A 22,768-nucleotide genomic window follows, 5' to 3' on the forward strand; every position below is an offset into this window, starting at 1 on the left:
CATCGAGCTCAAGAGGAGTCATTTGGACATGTTGTGCCTCAGCTTTGCAATTGGGTTGAGCTATTCCAATGTGCGGGTTTGGAAATGGTGGTATGGGTAGTTGAGTGGGGGTGTATATTTGAGATGGATGTGGATGGGGTTGTGGTTGGGTAGGTGGTGGAGGCAAAGGAGCGGGATGAGAGTTGTATTGGGGCCTCCACCCTTGATGAGGTGCATTCCACTGAGGTTGTGGCTGAGCATAAGAGTGAAATGAATGAGCAACTGGAGGAGCATGGTATTGCGGAGGATACGACCAAGGAGGGGGTGTGGACCAGGAAGGATGAGCAAGGGGACCCCAAGATGGCATGGGAGTGGCTTGATAGGGGTCGTAATAGGTCTGGGATGTCGCTTGCATTCCCTGCTGGTAAGGTCTAGGTCCATGTGGCCTCCTTTGGTTCAGATAATAGAGTGGTTCAGTGGCTCCCTTCACTATCTGATATGCAGCTTTAAGTCCAGGCAAGGAAGGGCACTAATTTGTTGGATGGTCTTCTTCACAGACAAAACACACTTCTATGGAGTGCAATGAACATTCGTTCCTGGGATGCTTTCTAGTGCACCTAGGACAAAAGATGGCCAAAGCCCTCTTGGCTTCCTCTTGCTTCTTTTGGATCTACAAGGTATCCAGTTGCATGGCAAGAAACTGCCTCATATCGCTCTTGAAATCTTTCATCTGATTTGCAAATTCATTTTTGGATAAGGTACTGCTCGCAACATTTCTGTTTGTAGCCATTTGCTCCAGAGGAATGGTTTCTTCTTCTTCTTCCCTTGAGGTTCTTCAAATATGTCTTGCTATCCACCTAAGGGTTCTTTAATCATAGCCATCAAAGAAGAGAGAAGGTTGGCTATGTGAAGCAGTGGGGGTGTTGTGCAAACATTTTTCTGACTTATCTCTACTCCTACCAAGCATGAAATGAACTCTTTTTGGTTGATTTTTTGTTTCTTTTTTCTGCTTTTACCTGCAAAAACTAAAATAGATTGAACTGCAACTAACTGTTTTGCTAAAATGAAAATGTGGAATAGAAATGAAAGCAGGAAAGGACTAATCTATTTTGCTCAAATGAAATTGCAGGATTGAAATGCTAGGCTACGCTTGCGGAATTGAAATGCTAATCTACGCTTGTAGAAATGAAATTTCAAAATTGAAATGCTAATCTACACTTGCAGAATTGAAATTACGGAATTGAAATGCTAATCTATGAAAGCAGGAAATATCTACTCTACTTTTGCAGAAATGAAATGAAATAAACTACTTAGCAGAAGGTTGTAGTGGAAAATAGAAGAAAAGCAGTAATCACCAATACTATGACGCTTCCCCGGCAACGGTGCCAAAAAGAGTGGTGGGCCCCAGTATTGCAACAATAATGCTACAACTCCTGGGACTCCCTTCTTTAATTTTATCAACCCGGTAGTTCGTAACAAACTTGGAAGCGACGGTGTTGTATGTACAAGTACTAGCTCTTGCCGCAGCTGTCACTTGGTCAGCTGGCACAAGTCCAATAGGGGCTTAAGCCAACTTCGATGAGCTCTGAGAAGAAGCTTTTTAACTGATGGATGAAAGCTAACTCAAAGGAAGCTAATCTACTTGCAGAAAGAAACTAAAAAGCTGAAAGCAAATGCAAACCCTAGCAAACCCTAATTTTACCAACTAGCCCTACTGATGCGAAAAAGAGGATGCAAGCCACTAAAAGAGATGCCATTGACTTATAGGAAGGTAAAATGCATGTGTCTAAGTTATCACTATCTGAAGGAAACATCTTTTTGTATTTTTGAATAAATTTTCAGAATTATCATGCATGTGCTTTAACTGTTTTTGACTGTGTAGAGGTGGATTGGCGAGAGGAAATGCTTGGAGGAAGTCGGGAAGATTTAGAGAGGGCCTAAGGGGTCCCTAACACCCTTCCAGAGAGTTTCATAGAGTTTGGCTACCAAGAAACCTCATTCGTGAGCTTCTACAGGAAGTTTGCAGGGGTTCTACAGGATGTTCTGTAATTTCTACAGGATGTCTGTAATTTTTCTACAGGATGTCCAGAAATGGGCTTTTGGAGGATGGATGGAGGAAGAAATATGAAGGAGTGGGTATGGAGGTGAGATAAGGGTGTGAGGAGGTCCAGGACTTGGGGAATGGAGCTGAGAAGTGGCAAGGATGGTTGGATTTGTTCAAGGAGAGGTAGAGCAATGTTGCACAACAATATGGGAATTTAGGGCAGAGTGAGCAAATGGCAAACGTAAGGCAAGGATTCTAAGTAGAGGATGAAGCAGGTGGGATTGATGGAGAATGGGCAGATAAAGAAGGATAACAGGTGCTCTGCAAGTTGTTTTTCAAACGAAACAAACAAGGATTTGGAAAATCAAAGACCTAGTTACGTTAGTCTATTCTGACCTAGATAACAGCAAAGAAATGGAACAGAAGTTTATTTGTACTGAAATCAGATGAAATAACTATGCAATGAAGAAATCAAGAATCTGAACATGTAACCAACTTCTACAATTAAAAATCGAACACTAATGATTGCATGGCGAAGCAAAGACAGTGTTTTTGGTGGCAGCAAGGTCACCTTGATCCCAGCTCCTGATCCCACTGAGGGAGAGGTGAAATCAGAGGTGATTGATGGCCCTTTTTCTGAAGATCTTCCCTGTTATTAACCTACCAACTAAATTTGAACATGAAAATCCTTTTTTATCATCAAAAGCAACCTAAATAACAAAGCAAGATTTAAATCTAAATAGCAGATTTTATTCTAAGAATGCAGAAAAAACACATAAAAGTAAACAAAGGAGGTATTGGGCACTTGAGATGGGCCCAACCCCAAGAGCTACAACCTCCTAAGAGAGATTTAGAGCTGGTGCAAAGCTGGATTCATCTTTATTGATCAAAAGAATAGTTACATTCCAAAAACTGTCCACAAGGAAAACTTGAAAATGTGTTGAAATGCAGAGCTAACTTACTGCCTAAAAAATGACTAAAATCGAACTACAAACTAGCTAACTTCTGCCTACAAAGTGACTAACTGAAATGAGACCCTAAGCCCTCTTATTTATACAAATTGAGGACCCCAATAGCCCTCCTAAACTTGAGGAACTAGGCTGCCAAAACTTGTAGTTAACAACACTTTTACTAGCACTTGCTCGGCTGCCCTTGTGATAATTGATTTGTTGGCCCTTGAACAAAGAGCTGATGGTGGAGAATTCGAGGTAAGGGCCCATAAATGAAGTGGAAACCTTCCTACAAATCCTCCCCCTTGTTCTTCCACGAATTTGGCTACCAAGTGCTCATTAAAACCTTTGATTTTGTCTCAAAATTGACTAAAAATCTGCACAAAGCGCCCATTAGACTTGTTGGCATAATGAGTAACCCAATTCACTCTATTAGCATAAATATAATAAAAAACGTGCAATAAAATAATGAGAATGGTGGATTAAGTCGAATTAGGAGGTTGAATGAGCCCATATAATTATCCATTTTTGGGGCTCATCAGCTACTTTAGTTAGAGAAACCACGTATATACGCAACTACATCAAGGAAACCTGCGTATAACTTATAGACTTGTAATTTAATTAATCTTCAGATGTTGATTTTAAATCTGTGTGTCAAAACCATAGAAACAATAACCAGGAACAGGAAAAATGCAGACAGTCACACACAAGAACACAAGATATAAGGTGGAAACCCAATGTGGGTGAAAACCACCTACTGCAATATGTCTCTATCTTTTTCAATTAGAAACTTCTTTTTACAATGATTATGTATTGGTGGAGTCCTTTACGAGTACGTAGGCTGCAACCTGCAGAGAGCTACAACCCTCTCTCGTTCTCCAGCTTCTCCTGGAAGGAAGCTACAACCCCCTTAGCTCTTGCACTAGCCAAGATACTAGTACGTAGGTGCTGGCCTACAGAAGGCTACAACCTTCTCTTTCTTCCAGGGACCACGTTTCATAAATTTTCAGACTGGATCCATGAACATCAATCAAACATCAAGAATTTCTACATCAAACAAACTCCTTTTCACCAATTAAAACTGAATCAAATAGACACTTCTCTGACAGTTTTACCCAGAACATAGTAATAGTAACCACACACCAAATTCTAAACCCAGAACACTGCAACAATAAACAGAAGTAGCTAGAACAAAATTCAAGAGACATACGCTACTTCAATAACCAGAAACCTACGTGCATACGCTTCTATGATTAGACCAACCTGCGTATACGCTGTTTTTACTCACAAAACCAGCATGTATATGCGCCTTCTATTCTCTGAACCTGCGTACAGATCTATAAAGGATAATTCACTCTTTCAAATGTTCAGACATTAGTTAACCCATATTACAAGATTTATAGATCAAGCATGCGCCACATATAACGGATCAAAATCATACAAAGATATTATTATTCAAACCTTAAGATTATGACCCATCAATAGAACTTATCCTTCTCCTTGCGCTCAGGTTCCTCCTTCATTGATCCAGGTGGATATTGGTGGCCACCTGCCAAGTCCACCTGGACCCCCACCATTGTTTCTCTCAGCATTTTCAGTTTCCTTAATTATAGCACAACTTACTATTTTTAGAAGTTTTTCGAGTCCTGAACTTCTGGAGCCGTTTTGAGGCCCTGAACGACGTTTTTTGGGAAATATGGGGTAACATGGGTCCATGGACCGATGTTGCCTCCCAAAGTGGCACTGCTCGGATAGATCTCTCTAACGAGCTATTGTACGCGTCAAACAGAGATCGTATGCCAAAGTTACGACCCTGGGAAGTTGGTGTACCAATTTACCCAAAGGGGCCCACAGTTTGGCGTTTCATCTTCTAGGGTTAGGTTTTAGAATGTTAAGGGTTTTCCATTGTTTCTCAACAATAAATAGGCCTTCGAGCCTCATTGTAAGATAGTTGAGAGGCATGTAGCCACCACATCTCTTCTCAGAGATAAGCTACCATCACCCTAGCTGGTTTATTTCCATTTCTGGTTGTAAGCAGATTTCAGTATTTTCCATTAATGAAATGAAGTATTATTTCCGCTGCATCTTTGTGTATATGGTTATCTCTGTAATTTGTTGCGTTCTTGTTTAAATCCGGATCAGTGGTATCAAAGCAGTCTGTTTTTTCTCTGTTTTTCTTTGCATGTCCCCAATAAGGTTGGGATATAAGGAGTTAGGGCTTGAACTGGTCGAAACTTTGCAAGACCAGCCTCACAAATCCCGACAGCCTCCCATGGTGGATGAGAAGAAAGACGAGGGGGCAGGAGATCCCATCAAAATCTTGCTCGAAGAAGCCCTCGAGCGACAACGGAACGCGATGATGGACAGCTTTGCCCAGATCCTTCAGCGGCTACCCAGAAGCGACGCATCGGCTTCCAGCAGCTACTCTGGAAACGCCACGCCCTTTTAGGTACAAGTTAATTTTGAAATCCCCATATTCGAGGGTCAGATAGACGTAGATGTCGTAGATAAATGGTTAAATCTGCTAGAGGGTTATTTTTCTGTTCATGAATTCTCGAGTCGGGAAAAGATTGTTTTCGCTCTTCTCAAAGCAGCCCCCCACGTCAAGGACTGGTGGGAAACCTATTGCGAGCAGAAGGATGAAAGTTCTGGCTCACTATTTTCAGCTGCACCCACCTGGAATTCATTTTTGGGATGCCATCAAGGAGCAGTACTACCCTGTCGGAAGATATGAGGATGAATACATAAAGTGGACCACACTGCGGCCGGGAAGGGACCAAGACGTGCCGGAGTTCACCAATCTTTTCCATACCCTTCGCACAAAGTTGGGTATCAAGGATTCGGAGCAACATTTGATACTCAAATATCGTGGCTGCCTGCACAAGTACATCCAGGAAGAAATACAATTCCTGAACATCTCCTCGCTCGGCGCAGCATACCGATATGCCATCAAGGTCGAGCAGAAGTTTAAACAAAAGAAGCGAGACTTTGGATCTGCGAATCCAAAGCAGGGGAAAGGTTCCCCTAAACCACAGAAAAAAGGACAAAGCCAAGGCGGGATAGCCCAAGACAACCCGCCGAAGCTGCAAGCAAAGAACAACGCTGCGAAGCCGAAAAAGGACACGGGAAAATGGTGTGAGTTCCATAAGAGCTCCACTCACAACACGAGTGTCGGGCCAAGCAGTCACTGGTGGCTGAGCTAAAGGTTTCAGAATCAGATGCATGTTCCGACTCTGAGTTAGAATCTGATAAGGGGAATGACAAAGGGAAGCAGATCATTGATGCGGATCCCAACGCCACTGTTGCTACCGCCAAGATCCAGAAAAATGAACCTGAAGATCCAGAGGAGGAGGAGCGTCTCTTCCACTCCCAGATGTGGGTAAAGGGCTCCTCGATACAGTTCATTGTTGATAGCGGGAGTCAAAAGAACCTCATTTCGGCAGAGGTCGTGAAGCGGTTGGGCTTACCGACCACAGCACATCCACAGCCATACACCATTGGGTGGCTTCACCAAGGACGAGATCTTCGCGTGAGCCAGCAGTGTCGCCTTCCATACAACATCAAGCCCTTCACGGATGAGGTATTGTGTGACATTGCTCCCCTTGAAGTTTGTGATGTATTATTAGACAGCCATACTTGTGGAAGCGACATGTTGTGTATGAATCAAGGCCCCGTGCTGTTATTATTACATTGGGAAATAAGTTGTACAGGATACCAGAGGTAGCACCACCTACCGCCATCTCTTTGATTACTGCAAAACAATGCAGTAAGATCATTTCCAAAACCAGGAAAATTTTTTTCCTGATGATACGCCCTCAAGGAAAGAAGAAGACAGTGGCCACGGCCTCCAGACGGGGTCCCTCTGCACGACAACTACAGATGGACAAGGTTGTGGAGGAGTACGAGGACATCTTCACCTCCCCTGCAAGGGTTCCTCTGCACTGTCAGGTCAAGCACTCCATCGATCTGACGCCAGGTGCGCCGCTACCCAATGGACCAATTTATCGGCGCTCCGTTCTGGAGAACAATGAAATCAAGAGGCAGATTCAGGAGCTCCTGCAGAAAGGTCACATCCGTCTGAGTTCATCGCCTTGTGGGAGCCCAATCGTGTTGGTACAGAAGAAGGATGGGACGTGGAGAGTCTGTATTGACTATCGGGCGCTGAACAGGATCACTGTCCGTAATAGGTACCCGATCCCGCGGATTGATGACCTCCTGGACCAACTAAAGGGGGCAAAATATTTCAGCAAGATCGATATGAAGTCAGGATATCACCAGGTACCAATCGAACCCTCTGATGTGTGGAAGACTGCCTTCAAATCCAAGGAGGGCCTTTTCGAATGGTTGGTTATTTTCGGATTTACGAATGCTCCTGCAACCTTCATGAGGCTAATGGATGACATCTTGCAGCCATTCACCAACTCCTTTGTAGTAGTATACTTGGATGACATTCTGATCTTCAGCCAGAGTTGGCAAGAGCACCTCCACCACATCTGACAGGTTCTCCAAACACTGCGGCAACACAAGCTATGTGCCAATTTGGAGAAATGCACTTTTGGCATGACCTAGGTTCAGTATATGGGATACATCATTGATGAATAGGGGGTGCATGTCGATCCAACCAAGATCCAAGTCATTCGGGATTGGCCATCTCCAACCACTCTAACGGAGCTCCGCAGCTTTCTAGGTCTTGCCAACTTCTACCACAGGTTCGTGTTGGGGTTTTCTCATATTACTTGGCCCTTGAGTCAAGTCACCAAGGGAGGGGCGAAAGCAAAATTCTTTTGGTCTGAATCTCAACAAAAGGCATTCATGGAGTTGAAGGATCGCCTCTGCACAGCACCAGTGCTCGCGTTACCAGATTTACAACAACCATTTGAGGTCGAGACAGATGCCTCTGACTATGCTATTGGGGCAGTCCTTACTCAACATGGACATCCAGTGGCATATCACAGTGAAACACTTTCAAACACAATTCAGAAGTACCCCACTTATGATAAAGAGATGTATTCCATTGTACAGGCCTTCCGACAATGGAAGCATTACATTTTGGGGAAGGAAACAATCATCCACACAGACCACCGACCCCTGCAGTTCATACAAACCCAAGGGAAATTGCAGAATGATTGCCATCAGAAGTGGTCTACATACCTGCAACAGTTCCACTTGAATATAAAGTATAAGAAGGGCAGCACCAATAATGTTGCAGATTGCCTCAGTCGACCACCGATCATGGCGTTAACCACCGTGCTCAACTCTTGCGGGCACAAGACTTCTGATTGGCCACTTCTCTACAAAAGCGACCCAGAATTCGGCCAAACATACCAGACACCCTTGGAGGGTCGGCATATTCCAGATTTTCACCTCCAGGATGCCCTGTTATGCCACCTGGGTCACCTTTGTGTTCCTTCAAGCGAGCGTGCCAAGATGATTTGGGAAGCACACTACAGTCGGGCTGCTGGGCATTTCGGGGTCAAGAAAACAGTGGCAGTACTGCAAAATTATTTCTATTGGCCGAATCTTCGACAGGATGTTGGGAAGTACATCAGATCATGTATTGTCTGTGCCATTGACAAACTGACCATCAAGAAGCACGACCTCTATACCCCGTTGCCTACCCCTAGTCGACCTTGGGAATCCATCTCCATGGATTACATGTCAGCCTTCCTTCCACTAAGCATGGAAATGACTGTGTTTTTGTGGTCGTCGACAGGTTCTCGAAGATGGCCATTATGGCGGCCTGCAAGAAGAATATCACAGCAGAAGCCACTGCTAAACTCTTCTTTGAACAAGTGTGGGTGCACTTTGGGATCCCACAGTCTATCATCTCAGATCGGGACAGTTGGTTTCTCAGCACATTTTGGTCCAGTCTCTGGTCAATGTTGGACACCAAACTTATGAAGTCCACAACCTTCCATCCTCAAACTGATGGTCAGACAGAGGTTGTCAATAGGATGATTGTGCACATTCTGCGCATGTATAACTCAAAGCATCCACGCACATGGGACGAGAGCCTCCCTTATGTTCAGCACAGCTACAACCGAGCTCTTCACAACTCCACTGGCCATAGCCCTTTTCAGGTGGGTTTGGGATTCCAACCACTATGTCCCATTGATGTGGCCATGCCACTTGCAGCTACTCACATAAATTCAGCTCATGTCTAGTCCGAAACAGATAAGGCCACCAGCTTCATTGAGCGCATCCAACATATTCTCCAGCAGGTCCATGACATTCTGGAGAAATCAAATGCCAAGTACAAGCAGCGACATGATCAACATCGGGTGCCACACAAGTTTCAGGTGGGCGACAAAGTCTGGTTGCATTTGCAAAAGGAACGCCTTACTGGAGCCTATCAGAAACTGAGACCACTCCGATATGGTCCTTACACCATTACTAAGGCTATGGGAGACAATGCATTTGAGCTCAGCATTTCCCCATTCCTTGGCCTGCACCCAGCGTTCAATGTGGATCGCCTTCGGCCATACTTTCCACCATTGCTAGACACATCCGACATTGCAGAACAACTCACACCCACAGAATTAAATCCAGATTGCATGGAACAAGCTGCAAATGATCGGATCATGGACACACAGATCAAGAACACTCGCCAAAAGAATATCCAACTGTATCGAGTTGTCAAGGTAGGCCAACTCCTTCAGCAGGGCAAGTGGCTCACCAGGGAACAAGTTCAGCAAAAGTTTCCTCATCTCATGGAGGAACTCAGCGCAATGGGGACCATTGCTTCCTAAGGGGGGAGGAATGATCCAGGTGGATATTGGTGGCCACCTGCCAAGTCCACCTGGACCCCCACCATTGTTTCTCTCAGCATTTTCAATTTCCTTAATTATAGCACAACTTACTATTTTTAGCAGTTTTTCGGGTCCTGAACTTCCGGAGCCGTTTTGAGGCCCTAAACGACGTTTTTGGGAAATCTGGGGCAACATGGGTCCATGGACCGATGTTGCCTCCCAAAGTGGCAATGCTTGGATAGATCTTTCTAACGAGCTATTGTACGCGTCAAACGGAGATCGTATGCCAAAGTTACGACCCTGGGAAGTTGGTGTACCAATTTACCCAAACGGAGCCCACAGTTTGGTGTTTCATCTTCTAGGGTTAGGTTTTGGAATGTTAAGGGTTTTCCATTGTTTCTCAACAATAAATAGGCCTTCGAGCCTCATTGTAAGACAGTTGAGAGGCATGTAGCCACCACATCTCTTCTCAGAGATAAGCTACCATCACCCTAGCTGGTTTATTTCCATTTCTGGTTGTAAGCAGATTTCAGTATGTTCCATTAATGAAATGAAGTATTATTTCCACTGCATTTTTGTGTATATGGTTATCTCTGTAATTTTTTGCGTTCCTGTTTAAATCCAGATCATTCATTCAGATCCAGATCTGCACCATAACCCAATCACTAGTATTCCAGATCTAGCACTTTATTAGATATTCAATAATTCATATGATCCTTTGCAAAATGATCTCCTTCCTCTTTTATAGTCTTAGGCATTTCACAATACCACGGTCTAAAACCATAACAAAACAATACCATGGACCCAATACTTGGGATTAACACTTCTGACGAGATACCATGGCCCAAAACCATAGGTTCAATTACCAAGAACTAAATACCACGGACCAAAAGTAAGTTCTCCAACATGTACGTGCTTTTCCTTGCGTGAAAGTGCGTGTATACGCATACGCGCCTTTGTAATGTCTAACCTGTGTGTGTACACGTCTTCATCTAGGTGAACCTGCGTATATATCTTTTCCTTCATTCTGAGAGCCTGAACTGAGATCTGTCACCAGAGTGAGTTGCCATCAAGGACAACACCTGTGCCATAGCGCCAACCTGTGTCATAATGCCAACATCTATGGGCATGGAAAAAGAAATACTCTATTAATTAAAATGTATTCAACAAATGTTGTTTTCAAAATGACAAGTTTTTAAGGAATAAATGAACCAACATAAGTAAAATTAAATTTAGAAAATTTCCTCAATTTTTTTTGCAGAACCAAGCTTAAGTGACATTTTCTTCCATCACAATGAGAAGGCCTTAATATTTTTGGAAGGTTTTGTTGGATTGTGTTATATTCTTTCCATGTAGTTAACAGGGGGTTTGAAGGGCACCCGTAACCCCACTTTATGGGGTCTGGGGCAGCGCCCTGGAAAATTTTGGTTTTGGACCCTATGTTAGGTTGGGCAGACCCATCTATGGTTTTGTGCATGATTTTCACACATGTTTTTTGGACGCGATGGTTTTTGGTCCATGGTATTGGATGCTTCGACATGTATAAATATGTATTGTAACATTGAAAGGAACATAATGAAAAATCAAGTTGGTAGTCCCGGTTTTGGGATCTAGGGGAAAATCTTTGTGTATATGTGTTTTATATGTTATGCTCTCACATTGTTTATTTTATGTGTTTTAGAATTATTATGCAGGTAATTTCTATACGGGGTTAAAACCTACATTTGGTTATCAGAGAAGTTTTGGCTTCAAGGGGACGCCTTTGTTGTTGAAGGGTTTCGCTCGGGCCTGTGGTAGACCCTGTTCAGTGGGAGATATGCGAGATCGATTCCGGTGGTGAAAGAAGATGGCGAGCAGTGGAAAGATAGAGAGCGAGAAATTTAATGGTTAGAGTTTTGAGTTGTGGAAACTCAAGATGGAGGATCTATTGGTGGATAAAGATCAGTGGATCGTGATAGATCCAGGTACTAAACCAACGGGAGTGTCCGATGAAGAATGGAAAAAGTTGGATCAAAAGGCAAAGAGCACAATACGATTGTGTGTCTCAGATTCAATATTCTTGAATGTATCTGGGGAAGCTATGGCAAAGGCTTTGTGGGACAAGTTAGGGACTTTGTACCAATCTAAGTCTCTGGTTAATAAACTGTTCCTGCGAAAAAAGTTGTATAACCTGAGGATGAAAGATGGAGACTCGGTGACAGAGCATATGAACACATTTAATACTGTGGTAAGTCAGTTAGCGTCTGTTGATAATAAAATTTCAGATGAAGATAATTGCATCAGTTTTTTGTGTTCTCTACCAAATTCGTGGGATAGTCTGGTTATTAAAATAGGTAGCAATGAAACTGCCTTGTAGTTTGATAAAATAGTCTCAGCCTTGCTGACGAAGGAGATGAGATGAAAAAATATGGAGCCCGAATGGTGATGCCTTGTCTGTACGAGGATGGTCCTAGAACAGAAACAAAAATAAGTCATCGAGTGGGAGATCTAAATCTAGAGGGAGATCTAAAGCTCTAGGAAAACTTGTAAAGGTGGTGTGTTGGAAATGCAGAAAGGAAGGGCACTTCAAAAGGGATTGTAAATCTAAAGCTCCTGACAAAGGAAAGGGATTTGATGATGCTCCTTCTGCAGAGGCGAAAACCACCTCAGATGAAGGTGGGGATGTGTATTTGGCTTCTTCAAGTACACATGTAGATCATGAAGCATGGTTGATTGACTCAGGTGCATCCTTTCACTTCACTCCCCACAGAGAGTGGTTCTACAGGTATGAGAAATATGATGGTGGTGATGTCTTCTTAGGGGATGATAGGAAGGCTAGAATCATTGGTCGCGGAAAATTAAAGTTGAAATTGCAAGGTGGAAGAGTTAGAACACTTCCAGGTGTTCTGCATATTCCTGCATTGGCCAGAAATCTGATTTCTGTAAGAAAGTTGGATGATGCAGGTGTAAAAATAGTGTTCGAGAAGGATACATGCAAGATGGTTTGGGGAGCACTGGTATTGATGCAGGGAGTTCGGATTGGAACTCTGTACAAGCTGCAAGGGAGCACTGTTATTGATGGGTGCAATAGTTCTGTGGTTCCTGAAAGTGGAGCAGAAGATCTAGTGATCTCTGGAGAGAAGACCCTGCTGTGGCATCAAATGCTTGGACATATTAGAGAGAAGGGCCTTCGAATACTTCATGGTAAAGGTATGGTAGAAGGTATGAGTAATAGCTCTCTGAATTTTGATTTTTGTGAAAATTGTGTATATGGGAAGCAGAATCGGATGAGTTTCCCCTCTGGTAGTAAGAGGGCGAAACAAATATTAGAACTTGTGCACAGTGATGTGTTTGGATCTGTGGAGGTTCCATCACTGGGTAAGTATGTGTACTATGTATCATTTATAGATGACTTCTCGAGGAATACATGGATATATTTCCTTAAGAAGAAATCTGAAGCCTTTTACAGGTTTAAAGAATTTAAGGCTCTCATGGAAAATTAGACAGAGAAGAAGATAAAGGTGCTAAGGACAGATAATGGTGGAGAGTTTTGCAGCAAGGAATTTGAAGAATTCTGTAAGAAGTGTGGTATAGCACGACAGAAGACTACTCCATATACACCTCAGCAAAATGGAGTTGCAGAAAGAATGAATAAGACGTTGATGGAAAGGGAAAGAAGCATGCTCAATGGTGCTGGGTTAGGACAAGAATTCTGGGTAGAGGTTATGGATACTGCATGTTACCTGGTCAACATGTCACCTTCATCAGCGTTGGAGGATAAGACTCCACAAGAGGTATGGACTGGTAAGAAACCCTCTCTTTCATATCTGAGGTTATTTGGATGTCATGCATATGTACATGTTCCAAAGGAGAAAAGAACAAAGTTGGATAGTAAATCTGAAAAGTGCATCTTTATTGGGCATAAGGATGGTTTAAAGGGTTATAAGCTTTGGAACCCAGTAACAAGGAAAGTTATGTATAGCCGAGATGTGGTGTTTAGAGAGGTGAGAGATGTTATTAAACATGAAGTCCAACTAAAGGAACCTGAGAAGATAGAGTTGAGCTAAAGGAGGAAGAATCAGACTCTACAGCAGAGGAGGAATCAGAAGATGAGGAGCCACAAACTCCGACTGTGAGAAGATCAGTTCGAGAAAGAAGGTAGCCAGAAAGGTATAGTCCATCTGCTTTCTGTTCAAATTTTTCTTTGTCTGTTACTGATGATGATCCTAGAACTATGAAGGAAGCAGTGGATTCAGAGGATGGAAAACTCTGGAAGGAGGCCATGGTTGATGAAATGGCATCTTTGCACAAAAATGAGGCTTGGGATCTGGTGGAGTTGCTGGCTGGAAGGAAACCCATTGGAAGTAAATGGGTGTTCAAAAAGAAGACAAATGCAGAAGGAAAAGTGGAGAAATACAAAGCTCAGTTTGTAGCAAAAGGTTATTCCCAGGTGCCGGGAATTGATTTTGGTGATATTTTTTCTCCTGTTGCCAAGGTAACTTCTATTAGATTACTTTTATCTGTTGCTGCTGCCTTTGATTTTGAGGTAGAACAGATGGATGTGAAGACAACATTTCTTCACGGGGATCTGGAAGAGGAGATCTACATGAAGCAACCTAAAGGACTTGTGGTGAAGGGTAAGAAAGAACTGGTATGTAAGTTAAAGAAGTCCCTATATGGGTTAAAATAGTCACCAAGGATGTGGTATCAGAAATTTGATACATTTATACGGGGACTTGGCTTCACCAGAAGCAAAGCAGATCACTGTGTGTATTTTAAATTAATTGGTGACCGTGTTATTTATCTAGTCTTGTATGTGGATGATATGTTTTTGGTTGGAAATGATAAAGAATTTATCCAGGATTTGAAGACCCAATTGTCCTCCAAATTCGACATGAAAGATCTTGGTGCTGCAAACTATACTTTGGGCATGGAAATTAAAAGAGATCGGACAAAGAGGAAGCTCTGGTTAAACCAAAGGAAGTATGTCGAGACAATATTGCAGAGGTTTAATATGCAGGATAGTGAACCGGTGAAGGTTCCTATTCCTGTAGGTTTGAGGTTATCTGCTGAACAGTGTCCCAAGACACAAGAAGAGGAAGAGGACATGTCCCGTGTTCCATATTCAATTGCAGTCGATAGCCTGATGTATGCAATGGTCTGTACTAGACCATACATTGCACATGTAGTGGGAGTATTGAGCAAGTTTATGTCAAAACCAGGGAAGGAGCACTGGACAACAGTGAAGCGGGTTTTCAGGTATTTGCATGGCACTAGTGATTATGGTTTGTGCTACCAAGGAAGACCAAGATTGGACAGAGTGTTGGATATTCATGGCTTTGTTGATGCAGACTGGGCTAGAGATCTGGATCAAAGAAGATCTACAAGTGGGTATGTGTTTAACCTATTTGGAGGTGCAGTCAGTTGGATGAGTAAGAAACAATTTGTAGTGGCATTGTCAACTACAGAGGCAGAATACATGGCAGCCGCTCATGAAAGCAAGGAAGTAGTTTGGTTGCAGATATTGTGTTCAAGTATGGGGTTAGTACAGGAAGCTATAAGGATAGACTATGACAGCCAAAGTGCAATTTTCTTGGCAAAGAACCCCGCATATCATTCAAAGACAAAGCACATTGATGTTCAGTATCACTTTGTGAGGGATATGATAGAAGACAAAAAGGTGTTGCTGGTAAAGGTGGACACTTTGAAGAACACTACAGATGCATTGACAAAATATGTGAGCTCTGAGAAGTTCTCTTGGTGTAGAGAGATAATGGGCATTTCAGGGCTGGGAAAATGACTAAGCTCTCTTGTGGCCCCCTGTGGAAAGAAAAAAACAAGTGGGAGAATGTTGGTGTTGTGTGTGGAGCATGATTGTTCAAAGGTTTTTGTTTCAGCCGGATGTATATCCCAGGAAGTCTTGTACACCCCTCCATGCGGGGGGATGCGGGGGGGACTTGTCCCCTCCACGGGGGTCTGGGGGGCATCGGGGGCAGCGCCCCCGAAGCTAAAAACAAATGTAAAATTGCCTTGTAAAAGTATAGTAATTTCTAGTCAATCTGGGCCGTTCATTAGGCGGATGATCTGACGGTAGAACTTATGTTTAGTTTAGGGTTTTTTGCCCTAGAAGGAAACCCCTCTCTTTGTATGAGGGTATTGTATCTGAGGCTGTGAAATAGATGTGTATTCTGTGAGCGAGAAACAGAAAGGTGAGACTGTGAGAGAAAACAGAGGATATTACAGTGGATTTGTTGTAGGTTGTGTCTCTTCATTTTACTGGATAATAGAAAGGAAGGACTGGCTGTTCAGGGTGGACGTAGCCCAAACTGTGTGAACCATGTATATCTGTGTCTCTCTTGTTTTGTGCGTTTTCTGTGTTTATATTTCTGCAATATTTTACGTGTTCCATTGCTCCGTAATATATAATTTTCTAACAACTGGTATCAGAGCCGAAGGTCTATTTGGCTGATAAACTCGCAGGAAAGAAGGGTTCCTGGTTCGAGTGGGAGCAATGGCAGAAGATGGTAAGTTTAGGGTCGAGAAATTTAACGGCCAAAACTTCTCGCTGTGGAAGATGCAGATGGAAGATTATATGTATCAGAAAGATCTATACCTACCATTGGGCGGAAAAACAAAGATTCCGACAAGTATGAAAGACGAAGAATGGAACCTTCTCGATAGAAAGGCACTTGAAACAATACGGTTGTGCCTTGCTGCGTCAGTCGCCTTCAACATTTCGAAGGAAACCACGACAGAGGGTTTGATGCAGACATTGTCGAAACTATATGAAAAACCCTCGGCCTCAAACAAGGTATTTCTTATGAAACGGTTATTTAATATGAATATGTCGGAAGGTGGATCTGTTGCAAACCATTTAAATGATTTTAATACAGTTACAAGTCAGTTAAGTTCTGTAGGGGTAAACTTTGATGATGAAGTTAGAGCTCTGTTATTCTTGTGCTCATTACCAGAAAGTTGGAATGGTTTGGTAATGGCCATTAGTAACTCCGTTTCTAGATCTAGTACTTTAAAGTTTGATGATGTTGTTGGTGCTATCCTTAGCGAGGAAATGCGATGGAAAAGTTCTGGTGAGACATCGGGAAATTCTTTGAGTGCAAAGTCTAGAGGAAGAAAAATGGAAAGAGGAAAGAGCTCAAGATATCGCAGTAAATCAAGGAAAGGCAGATCCAAGTCCAGATCGGGGATAGTGTGCTGGAAATGTGGAAAGAAAGGACACCTAAAGAAAGACTGTAGATCTCAGAAGGGAAAAGAAGGAGATGCACAGCAAGAAAATAATCATGAAGCAAATGTGACAGGTGAGGTGTTACAAGATGCTTTGATTCTTTCTTTCGAAAATATTACTGATTCCTGGGTGGTAGATTCAGGGGCTTCATTCCATACCACACCTGATAAGAAATACTTTCATGACTATGTTCAAGGAGATTTTGGACAAGTTCGTCTAGGTGATGATAAACCCTGTAAAATCATTGGAATGGGTAAGGTTCTTGTAAAACAGCAAAATGGAAACCAATGGCTATTAAAGGAGGTAAGGCATGTTCCAGATCTAAAGAAAAATCTGATTTCAACAGGGCAGTTAGGCGGTGAAGGGTGTGTGACAACTTTCACATATAAAGCTTGGAAGGTCACCAAAGGAGCCCTGGTAATAGCAAAGGGCGAAAAGGTTGGTACATTGTATTTATGCAATGGTATTTCTAACTCTGTTAATGCTTTAACTTCCAAAGGAGCAGATGCAGCATTATGGCATCATAGGCTCGGACACATGAGTGAAAATGGGATGAAGATTCTTCACTCAAGGAATTTGTTTCTGGGTTTGAAGAATGTTGATTTGGACTTCTGTGAGAATTGCATTTATGGAAAACAGAAGAGAGTCAGATTTCTCAGAGTTGGGAAAGAAAAGAAGAATGAAAAATTAGAGCTTGTGCATACAGATGTATGGGGACCTGCTCAGGTATCATCTCTCGGTGGCTCTCGTTATTATGTTACTTTTATTGATGATGCAACTAGAAAAACTTGGATTTGTTGTATTAAGAATAAATCTGATGTATTTTATACTTTCAAGAAATGGAAAGCTTTGGTTGAGATTGAGACAGGAAAGAAATTGAAGTGTCTTAGATCAGACAATGGAGGTGAATATTGTAGCAAAGAGTTTGATAGGTATTGTTCAGAGCATGGAATTCGCAGAGAGAAGACAGTTCCAAGAACACCACAAGAAAATGGTGTGTCAAAAAGGATGAACAGAACAATCATGGAGCGTGCAAGGTGCATGAGATTGCATGCAAGATTGCCTTTACAGTTTTGGGCAGATGTTGTAGATACTGTTGTTTATCTAATAAACAGAGGGCCTTCAAGTTCCTTGGATGGTGGTGTTCCAGAGTAAGCATAGACAGGTAAAAAGGTAAACTACTCTATTTTAAAGCCTTTTGGTTGTGAGGCCTTTGTCCATATTGATAAAGAAAATAGAACAAAGCTTGAGGCAAAGTCAAAGAAATGTACCTTTATTGGATATGGCGTTAATGATTTTGGTTATCGCTTATATGATTACGAAAATCACAAAATCATTAGGAGTAGAGATGTAATATTCAATGAAAAGGTCTTGTATAAGAATCAGTTGCAAGAAAAGAAACAGGAAAAGGAAAACAAGGAATATGCAGTTCTTGATGAAATCACTGAAAAAGGAAAGGTGCCTAAAAATAATAATAATCAACAACCACAACAACAGCAACCACCACAACAACAGGCACCCCAAACACCTGAAAGTGGTGTTAGAAGATCTACCAGGATAAGTAGACCCCCTGAACGATACTCTCCTTCATTATATTATTTATTGTTAACTGATTCCGGTGAACCCGAATGTTATGAAGAAGCAATGCAGGTTGAAAGCAGGAAGAAGTGGGAGGTAGCCATGGAAGAAGAGATGGACTCCTTAATGCATAACCAGACTTGGGATTTAGTCAGGTTTCATGTAGGAAAAGATACATTGAAGAATAAATGGGTTTACAGGCTGAAGGAAGAAGATGGAGGAAAACAGAGGTATAAAGCTAGACTTGTGGTGAAGGGGTTTGCACAAAAGAAAGGTATTGATTTTGATGAAATATTTTCTCCTGTTGTTAAAATGACTTCAATCAGAACCATTTTAAGTCTTGTAGCAGCTGAAGATTTGCATCTTGAGCAATTAGATGTAAAGACAACCTTTCTCCATGGGGATTTGGAGGAAGAGATATATATGCAGCAGCCACAAGGATATGAGGTGAAAGGGAAGGAGAAACTAGTGTGCAGGTTGAAGAAGAGCTTGTATGGCTTAAAACAGGCTCCAAGGCAGTGGTATCTAAAATTTGACAAGTTTATGTCTGAACAAGGTTATACTAGATGTCACTTTGATCATTGTGTTTATTTGAAAAAGCAAAATGATGGCAGCTATATTATATTGTTACTGTATGTAGATGACATGCTTGTTGCAGGATCTAACATGCAGGAAATAAATGTGCTCAAAAGAAAATTGGCAAATTCATTTGCAATGAAGGATTTGGGCGCTGCAAAACAAATCCTTGGTATGAGAACAACTAGAGACAGTAAAAATCGTAAATTAACATTGTCTCAGAATGAGTACATAAAAAAGGTGTTGAAAAGATTTAACATGCACAATGCAAAACCAGTTAGTACACCTTTTGCTAGCCATTTCAAACTTAGCAAGGAAATGTGCCCAAAGACCTAAGAAGACATGGATTATATGTCTAAAGTTCCATATGCATCAGCAGTTGGAAGCTTAATGTATGCAATGGTCTGCACAAGGCCTGATATTGCACATGTAGTGGGAGTTGTAAGCATGTACATGAACAATCCAGGAAAGGAACATTGGATGGCAAACAATGTAAACTTTGAAACGGGAACTGATACTGTTACCCGTTTCGTAGAGATAGCAAAAAAATGACCCGATTTTCAAAAGTGGTGATGCAGAATACACATGTTTTTTTTAAAACATGGTTTTTGGAACTTTAATTTTTTTTCATGTTCAAGGATGAAATCAAGTTTTAGAATGGTAGTGATTTTCATGTTGATTTTAAAAAGTAAGTATTCTGCATCACACCCTTTTTTTAAAAGACCTATTTTTTGACTTTAAATTTTCTAGTGTGTGAAATGTAAATAATTATTTCGTAACCCTTTTTTTAAAAGACCTATTTTTTTTACTTTAAATTTTCTAATGTATGAAATGTAAATAATTATTTCATAAATTTAATAATTTTGGAAGTGATCTTCTTCTTTAAATTTTGTAGTTTTTATTTTTTTTATTTTTATTTTTGTAGTGGGGCTTTTATTGATTTGCATATTTAAAGAAGAAGGTCGATATTTTACATTTTCGATATTCTATATATTTATACATCATTAATTAAATTTTCAATCCACATGAAATAATTGTCTCTAAAAAACAAATATAAAAATATATATAAAAAAGACAAAAACAAAAAATAAAAAATGTTAAAAAAAATTTATATCATAAACCATAAAAGAATTTGGAAAAAAAAAAAACAATTATATATATATATATATATATATATATATATAGATATAGATAAGTAAATATTGAGAAATAACACATATATATATATATATATATATATATATAAGTAAATATTGAGAAATAACATATATATATATATATATATATATATATATATATATATATTAACAAAAACTAGGGAAAAAAAATAGAAACAAACTAGTTTAAAGAAAAAAATAGAAAAATAACGAAAAAAAATTAAAAGACTAGTGAAATTAATATTTAAAAAAAAAACAACTTTGATTATTCACCTCCTTATCCTGCAAGATATAAAAATGTCTTACAGATCCATAACAAGAAAGTCTGGTCGCAAATATTGCACTATCCCGACAAAATGTGCGAAGACATTTATTATTGCAGCAAAGAGAAAATATATTTGAGAATTCTTTGAATTACAAAAATCAAATTGAAAGTCTCAGGCAATGATTATGCCAATGAATGTTTAATATTCATACACGTTGCTATGACCCACAACTTGAATGTGCCAAATATTATGCCGCTATTCAAATAGCCAGAAGCACATTATTCCTGAAAGTTAGAGGAATATGCCATGAACTCAAGGGCATAAGAAAATATCACCTAAGCACTGTGTTATGCAGTATACCCTATCAAACATCAGAAGGCAAAATTAATTTTATGATAAACTAAATTCTACACTAACCGGCCCTTTAGTACCTATAACTTCTATTTTGCAAATAATAAGAAGCTATATGCCACATTGTATCATATGATATGTAGGATCTAGTTTAATTTGGGATAGATCATTTTTAATAATAGGCTAGTTAAAACCTCAAGTGAGGACCTAGAGCAGTATGATTTTTAATACATAAAACACTGTGTTACGCAGTAAACTCTATCAAACATCAGAGGGGCAGCTTAAATTTATGATAAACTAAATTTTAGACTCACATGCCCTTTAGTACCTATAAGTTTTATTCTGCAAACAATAAGAAGCTTCATGTCACATTGTGTCATATGACTTGTAGGAGTTCAATTCGATATAGATTATTTTTAATAAATGGCCAGTTAAAACCTCGACTGTGGACCTAGAGCCACATATAGAACTTCTATTTCACATTATATCTTTCAAAAGCTGGATGTTTGTTTAATGACGATAGTTTACACTCTAACAACTTGACTGTCATCTTAAAAACAGATATAATGCAACTGTATATGTCAATTACCAAGCTGCAATTTGAATTTTTTATAAGTAACGTATGTGTTGTTCTCCATTGTATGTCCTGTCCTATCTAATATTCAACATTCTTTCTCTACTCATCAAAGTAAGAGTTACAATCATCAATAAGCTTGGTTTGAGTGCCTAGTCAGTAATTTCAAATCTGCCTGAGTCATTCCACGAAAAATACCACATAGAGGAGAGCACCGAAGCCATGTGCGGACCTCCCAAGTCATGGTAAAGCAATGGGCGCCTAACAATCATGGAGCTATGTGTGAGCCCTGGGTTTTGTTGGTTCAAAGTAAATAAGGCTGATGCACCTAGCAAGGAGAAACTAGGCCTCTAATCACCTTGGCAAAGATGGGGATACAGTAATTCTCTCATTTGCTTTCTCAATTTAGAGTCGGCGTCAAACAAAACATTTTCACAAGTCAAGGACACCAACAAAAAAAATGTATTCCACAGAGATGAGTTCAAATACCAACCTGCAAGAAGCGATTCCAGTCTACGATTCCCTCCTTTACCATACTGACTCCAACAACAAACACCAGTGGTGCAATCAAACTTGAAGCGCTAAAAGGTGCCAAGGGAGTGAGAGACAAGGCCGCTGCGAAAAGAAAGTATATATTCGCAACCCTTCTGAATTGCTCAAACAGAGCCTTTGGAAAGAAAGTCGCCAAATTATACTTGGTAGTGGACACATAGTTGGGCCTATAGAGCTTTTCTTGGTGCTTCTCTGGTTCATTGCAATATACAGTTCTGGAAAAACCAGGGCCTCCAACGGGCAAGGAGTCCTCCGTCTGTAACGATGATCGACCGCATGAAAATGTATATAGCTTGCTAAGGTGGATCTTTCTCTTGGGCCTATGATCAGGCATCTTGTCTGAACTCCTTTACAACCCCGCTTTCAATTTCGGATCTGTAATATTAAAAATATTACTCTACCTTATGATAACTTGAGCCAGACTAGTTCAAATCCTATGATGAGATGAGCCAGCAAATCTTTTGTAATAATTCCTTGCCAGTTCAATCGGGGTTTGATTCTATACCCCGCCCCCTCCCCGGCCTCCTCCACCCGCGCAGGGCCACCCCCGGGCCGCCCCGCCCCGCCCGACGGGCGGGGCGGGGCGGCTCGGGGGTGGCCCTGCGCGGGTGGAGGAGGCTGGGGAGGGGGCGGGGGGAGGGAGGGGAGGAGGCGGGTGGAGGGATGGGTGGGTGGGCGCAGGGGGTCGGGGAGGGGGCAGGGTGGGCGGGGGAGGGGGCGGGGGGGGGGGGGGGTGGGCGGAGGGAGGGGCTGCGCGCGGGGGTTTTTTT

At 41.3% G+C, this 22,768-nt stretch overlaps 1 pseudogene across 1 annotated transcript in view; it reads right to left on the reverse strand.

Moving 5' to 3' along the window:
* Window positions 1-22,495, reverse strand: part of LOC149251287 (putative phospholipid-transporting ATPase 5 pseudogene) — a 32,990-nt pseudogene extending 10,495 nt beyond the window's left edge. The window contains exons 1-2 of the transcript XR_016265443.1: window positions 21,940-22,495; window positions 20,516-20,537 (exon numbers count right to left, since the gene is read on the reverse strand). The product of XR_016265443.1 is annotated as a putative phospholipid-transporting ATPase 5 pseudogene (transcript). The remainder of the gene's footprint in view (window positions 1-20,515; window positions 20,538-21,939) is intronic.
* Between the last annotated feature and the right edge of the window lie 273 nt (window positions 22,496-22,768).

The sequence above is a fragment of the Pinus tabuliformis genome, chromosome 7 (assembly GCF_031772625.1).
Source record: "Pinus tabuliformis cultivar Carrire ecotype Pingquan chromosome 7, CPIR1, whole genome shotgun sequence".
Lineage (NCBI taxonomy): Eukaryota > Viridiplantae > Streptophyta > Pinopsida > Pinales > Pinaceae > Pinus > Pinus tabuliformis.